Source organism: Lynx rufus, unplaced genomic scaffold, assembly GCF_022079265.1.
Source record: "Lynx rufus isolate CCGP_SWC_20201006 ecotype Redwood Valley unplaced genomic scaffold, mLynRuf1.p SCAF_7, whole genome shotgun sequence".
In the NCBI taxonomy this organism is placed as follows: Eukaryota; Metazoa; Chordata; class Mammalia; order Carnivora; family Felidae; genus Lynx; species Lynx rufus.
Genome location: NW_025814889.1, coordinates 43,018,086 through 43,024,873, shown reverse-complemented (window position 1 = coordinate 43,024,873; position 6,788 = coordinate 43,018,086). Strand labels below are relative to the sequence as shown.

At 37.6% G+C, this 6,788-nt stretch overlaps 1 long non-coding RNA gene across 2 annotated transcripts; it reads right to left on the bottom strand.

The window, feature by feature from the left end:
• Positions 1-416: 416 nt before the first annotated feature.
• On the bottom strand, positions 417-6,121 carry LOC124502658 (uncharacterized). Of its 2 annotated transcripts, XR_006959968.1 has the most exons (3): positions 5,671-6,121; positions 5,059-5,222; positions 417-595 (listed from the first exon to the last, which is right to left on the bottom strand). It is a non-coding gene; the product is annotated as an uncharacterized LOC124502658 (long non-coding RNA). The 2 variants fall into 2 exon arrangements; XR_006959967.1 differs by lacking the exon at positions 5,671-6,121 and having other exon boundaries at positions 5,059-5,509.
• Between the last annotated feature and the right edge of the window lie 667 nt (positions 6,122-6,788).

Below are 6,788 nucleotides of genomic sequence, written 5' to 3'. Positions count from 1 at the left end.
GTGAGTGATGCTGTGATGAGTGTGTGGCAGAGCCTTGTCAGAGTGAAACAGAAAAAAGGCTGGATTTCTTCAGAGATTAAAAAACAAACAAACACAGAAACAATTATTTAGCATAGACAGATAAAGAGGGATGAAAGGGGCAGAGGTAAATCCACGTAATACATATTTATAAGTAAAATGATACATATTTTAATGCCTATGTACCAAGGGGAGTAATCATTTCAAAACATATCATAGAAAGATCAGTATGTCAAAAACAAAGGAGTTTCATCTTGCATACTGAAGAAAAGAATAAAAAGAATGACACATGTGGAGCTAGACTTCAAATCTAGCCATATGGACTGAAGTGAATTCATACAAGATGGAGTGGGCAGAAATGACTGCCAAAAGAACAAATCACACCCCATACTATTTCATTCCCAGTTCTGGTGTTTTTATTTTAGAAAACACATTGAATCAAACAGGTTAGAGCTACTGCTTCCTTGTTCTGTGTATTTCTATCCTCCATTTCAAAAACCATACAGTCAAATCTATCTTCGTCCATTCTGTGAATGAAGTGATAAGCAAAAAGGATCACTGGTTACTTCAAAAGAACCTAGAGGGGGAAAAACACATATAGCTCACTTAAACCACAGATTTAAACAGTTTTTATAATTAATATGAGAAAAAGAAAATATTGAAAATTAACTAATGTGACAAAATATTACAAACTGTCTAGATTACAAAAAACAAAAACAAAAACAAAAAACCAAAAAACAAACGCACAACTAGCTTTTTTGTGATTACCACACTTTACCTTTGTGATCTCAGTTGAAAAAGATATATACTAAGGTATAGTCTGTTATTCTGACATATAAAGATGTATCAGCAATATTATCCCTTAACAATCCTATTATATAGACAACTGGGGTTTACTGTCGCCAGGAAAATTGTACCAAGAAGAAAACCTTGAGACAAGAATAATCCTTGCACAAGATCACACAAAATAAAACAAAATTATTATACCAAAATGCCTGAACAAAATTAAATTTGAATGTTATATTCTTACTCTATTACCCTAGGTTACTTTTTTTTTTTTAATTTTTATTTTAAGTAGGCTCCACACCCAGCATAATGCTTGAACTCATGACCCTGAGATCAAGAGTCATAGGCTCTACTGACTGAGCCAGCCAAGAGCTCCTAGGTTACATTTTCAACAAATTAGACAATGAACAATAAATTTTGATTCTAATTAAAGTTCAAGTTGGCCATCTCTATAGGAACCAGAATTCAAGATGAAGACAAAAACTGTTTGAAAAGACATACAAATTCTAGCCCTATTAATTGAGGTGGTATATTCTTGTGTTCCATGTAAGTATACATAATGTCATTCAGCATTAGAATAAATGATCTTTTTTGATAGAAGGTGACTTCTTTTTACACTGTTTCTTTAAAAAAAGGAACAGGGGCGCCTGGGTGGCTCAGTTGGTTAAGCGTCCGACTTCAGCTCAGGTCACGATCTCACGGTCCGTGAGTTCGAGCCCCGCGTCGGGCTCTGGGCTGATGATGGCCCAGAGCCTGGAGCCTGCTTCCGCCTCTGTGCCTCCCTCTCTCTCTGACCCTCCCCCGTTCATGCTCTGCCTCCCTCTGTCTCAAAAATAAATAAACATTAAAAAAAAAAAATTTTTTTTTTTAAAAAAAGGAACAAAAGGATGCCACATATTTGGGGCGCCTGGGTGGCTCAAACGGTTAAGCGTCTGACTGTGGCTCAGGTCATGATCTAGTAGTTCATGAGTTCGAACATTACATCAGGCTCTATGCTGACAGCTCAGAGCCTGGAGCCTGCTTCGGATTCTGTGTCTCCATCTCTCTCTGCCCCTCCCCCACTCACGTTCTGTCTCTTTCTCTCTCTCCCCAAAATAAATAAAACATAAAAAAAAAATTTTTTTAAGTTGCCATATATTTATTTAGTCAATGGTATCGGTTATTCTAGCTTCATGTTACCATTCATCCATGTATACACAATCATCCCGTTTAACCATCCACTTGCCCCATTGCTAGTCTAATAATCTTTTTTTTTTTTTTTTTCAACGTTTATTTATTTTTTTGGGACAGAGAGAGACAGAGCATGAACGGGGGAGGGGCAGAGAGAGAGGGAGACACAGAATCGGAAACAGGCTCCAGGCTCTGAGCCGTCAGCCCAGAGCCCGACGCGGGGCTCGAACTCACGGACCGCGAGATCGTGACCTGGCTGAAGTCGGACGCTTAACCGACTGCGCCACCCAGGCGCCCCTAGTCTAATAATCTGCTAGAAAATAAGGAATTTCAGAACAATATAAAGTTTTTGTTGTAGACTGATTCATCTTCCAGAATAGGAATGCAAGGCAGGCAAGAAGACAGGTAGAAGATTAATGTTATACTAGGTCTAAGGAATCCATTCTGTTCTCCCTTAACCAGAAATTGCAAAGAATCTGAAGACCTCTTTGTGCCTTATCTTAATAAGGGACATCATCACCAAACCCTGTAAATGATGTAATCATTAATTTTACATATAAGCCATTTAAAATAGCCACCCACAGCTAGCCTTCATATCCTTCATTTGAAGGGACTCCCCACAAGATAACCACAAGCACAAACAGTGATAACTTTCCATTGGTGTATCACAGCTCTCACTGCAGAACATTTCATTTCTTCAGCGACTACAACAGACTTTCAAAGATCATGATAAAATGAGCACTTTATTAGCAGGTAGGAGATTTGGGTCCTTATTCCGGTTCTATAATCTTAGGAAATTTAATAACTTCTCTGAACCTTAGTTTCCTTACTAGCATATTCAAGATTACAATATATAGCCTCCAAGCTTGCCAGCTTAGAAATTCTAAACTTCTATGGCAGGCCCTTGTATGCTGGTAGTTCAATCTGTTATTACATATATTAATAGGAAGCAGGACTCCATCTATCCATCTATTCATTCATTCTTTCATTTATTTAGGACTCCTTTTCTTTAAATAATAATTTCTCCTCTGGATATCCTGTTTTCACTGTCTATAAAATTTGAAAACAGGTATTTGTGCACTACTTTAAGAAAGTTAATTAACACTTCTAAAATCTTCACATGTATATCTTAGAAAAGATTTAGCTCAATTGCTATTAACTTTTATCTTAAAGGCTAAAATTTTATTTTCTCTCCAGTTATAAAGTACTAAAATTGCACATTTAAAAGTTGCTGAGAGTAGATCTTAAGAGTCCTCATCCCAAGAAAAAAAATTCTGTAATTATGTACAGTGATGCATGTTACCTAGACTTACTGTGATGATCATTTACCAATGTATATAAATATTGAGTCACTGTATTGTACCTGTAACACTAGTATAATGTTATATGCCAATTACATCAATAAATTTTTTATTTTATCTGGTAAATGTCTACAAAATAATGACTGCTTTGCTCATTTTCTAATTTCATTAGAAACTTTAAAAAATCAGGGACAATTTGAAGTTAAAAGTCTAGATGAAATTAAGAACCATAGGACTTTTCTTCTGTCCAAGTGCTCATAAAACAGCTTGGTTTCCAGCAACAATAAAGACATTATAGTTAAAATAAACATGTAGCTGAGTAAAGAGACATGCATCTCATTATAAATTTCAATTCTTAATTCTTGGGACTTAAAACCTCAATTTCTTCTATTCAGCCTCACCAACTTCTAAAATAATCACACTGTTGATACTCTGATTAACATGTCTTAAGGCAGTTATTGATGCAAAGAAAATAAAGCTGTTTACCCGAGCAGATACAGACGCAATACAGAGAATGCAAATGAAAAGGGGGAGACACACATACAGAAAAGCAGGCAGGCAGAGATGAAAAATGGCAACAATGGAAAAGTGAAATTCTGAGGGAATGAATGAAAGAAAGGGAGAGGCATACAGGGAGACAAAGGCGAGGAAGAGTTACAAAGACAGGGAGGCAGAAGCACGACTAAAGAAATGGAAGAAAGTAAGAGCAGAGACAGTAAGGCCAGAAAGAAAAGTGAACAGAATGGAACTGACGGGCAGACACAATAACAAGGAAATGGGACTAGATAGGGGATAGCTAGTTGAAGAAAAGATCATTTTTACCCCCTAAGTTTTTCAAATTACATTTAAAAAAAATTTTTTTTTTTATTTTTTTAGAGAGAGTGTGAACAAGAGAGGGGAAGGGGGGGGGGCGGAATCTGAAGCAGGCTCTAGGCTCTGAGCTGTCAGCACAGATCCCGACGTGGGGCTCGAACTCACGGACCTTGAGATCATGACCCGAGCTAAAGTTGGACGCCTAACCGACTGAGCCACCCAGGTGCCCCACCAAATTACATACTTTTATTGCTATCCCCCCAATGTGCCACTAAAAAGAGGACAGACTTTTTTTTCTATAAAATGGCTAACAATGTGTATTTCACTTATCTTACAGATTTTCTAAAAATCTGACTCACTGTGAGATGCGTAATTTTTGCCATCTTTAAGGTTCACATAGTGGATGTGTTGATAATTTGATGAGAGAGAATTTTACAATGTATATACCTATCAAATTATCACATTGTATGCTTTAAAAACACAATTTTGTCAATTATACCTCAATAAAGCTGGGGAAAAGGTCATATATATCAATATACTGGGGAGAGACCCCTAATTTTACACATTGCTATTTTTTTAATGTTCATTTATTTATTTTTGAGAGAGCGAGAGAGAGAGAGAGAGAGCATGAGTGAGCATGTGAGCAGGGGAGGTCAGAGAGAGAGGAGAGAGGACCAATCTCAAGCAGGCTCTGGGCTGTCAGTGAGGAGGCCAGCATGGTGATCAATCTCACAAATGGTGAGATCGTGACCTGAGCTGAAGTCAAGAGTCAGACACTCAACCGACTGAACCACCCAGGTGCCCTAATTTTTTTTCCCCCCGAAGTAAAAAGTGATAGGACCCTAGTTAGGCCAAATTTATCCTAAGGCAAAGGCCTACAGGGCCATTTATGACTACATACTACAATGGCATATAACACCACTATCCCACTATCAGACTAAAAACACATTTTTAGTTGAAAATAACTTACCATTCAGAGTGAAAATCCAAAAATTTTTGTCCTGTTTTCATTATTTGCCCCCTTTGCTTCAATTGATATGTTATGCTCTATCTCTTGTCCTATGGAGATTCTTTCAGTAGCCATCAATCTGAAGAATTCCTTCTTCTGCTGCCACCTACCAGTTTATTTCTCTGCTGCAGCAGAAGGGTATATAGAAAAAGTTCTTGCTTACTATTCAGATTAAACTGAAAACTTCCTTTAACATTTCATATTTTCACATGTGCACAAGCTTCCTCACTGTTCCCCCAAGTCCTCCCCACCAAAGTCAAAACAACAAAAGTCCCAATCACAGAAAATCAAACAAGTATGATCAATATTCATGCTAAGCTGGGAATTCTTTTTAAGTGGAAAGATTTAGATGCTCGGCAGCTGCCATCTCAAGAGCCATTTCTTCTGTTACACTTAACTTCTTCACCTATCTCTACAATCTTATGAATAAGTGTGCAACTTAAAATTTTAACTAGGTAGTTTACAGCTCCTAAAAATTTTAAGCTCAGAAACTTTCAAAAGAACTGTGGAAGATGCAGCAATAAAGGCGTTTTTTAAAGTAATTCTAGAAACTAAAGGTGTTAGGTGCTTTACCTGCATGAGTTTTCAATGTTCTGGACTGCTTATTGCCCAATGGCTCTGAATACATTAAAACACGAACACATACGCCACCTACATTTAAAATAGGGTAGCATTTGTATGCCCATATAAGCACTGGGTATATCTTTTGCAAAAGAGTAATAAATTCATTAAGTCCTTTTAAAAGGACTAATCACAAATGCACATTTCCTCAAACTCTATACATACACAAAAAAATTAGGCCAAAAAAGGGAGACAGAGTGACAAATGTAATAGCAGTTGTAGAACTGGAAACTAACACAACTTTATAAATGTTTTCGGTTTGTTAAATTCCTGAATATCATTTCTATTCCCATTCTTTTTGTCACTGAGGGTCTAGGTTAAAAGTTTATTCTGCATTAGCTACTAAAGAACAGTATCCAATAATGAACAGTAATAACAGTAATTAATGGCTTGTTTTTGTTCCACCCTCCCACTACCTTTACCCCAAAATACAGTTTTGCCAACATAAAAAATAAAACAAACAGACATAAGCACCAAAGGCTAGTCAACAGTGGCACTGCAGCAACATTGTTTCTACTTTCTCATTCCTTCCCCCGATCTCAAACCCCACCCTTTGACCTCTGTATATGGGATGAGCCTGAGCAGGAGAGTTGGTGATGTCAGGACTGCGCCGTTCCCACGGATGCTCCTAGAGGCCTGCTGTGCTTCTGGGAACTGGGGCACAGTGATGTCTGTCTGACTGAAACCTAAAACAACAACAATTCACCCCACCCCTCATGTTCCCAAACCCCACAACAGCAGCCAGGTATATACGCTATATAAGGCCCAGCTAGTAAGTTTGTATATAGTGAAATCTGAAAGCAAGATCATTCTTAACAAGTCAGTGATCTTCATGGGGATAACAGAATGGAGACTGTTAAATTCTCCACGTCCCATGCAATCACATAGTCCACACATTCTAATGCTGGCCATTCTTATAGCAAGAGAACAAAGTTCTCTGGTACAAGCCTTTTTAAGTATATATCACAAATTCCTGCAGGAGGCAGCTGGGATTCCATTGTTAGTAAATTTCAGTTCAACAGATAAATACTTTTCTCTTAAGATGTTTAGGGGAGAGACTGGTCCTATCT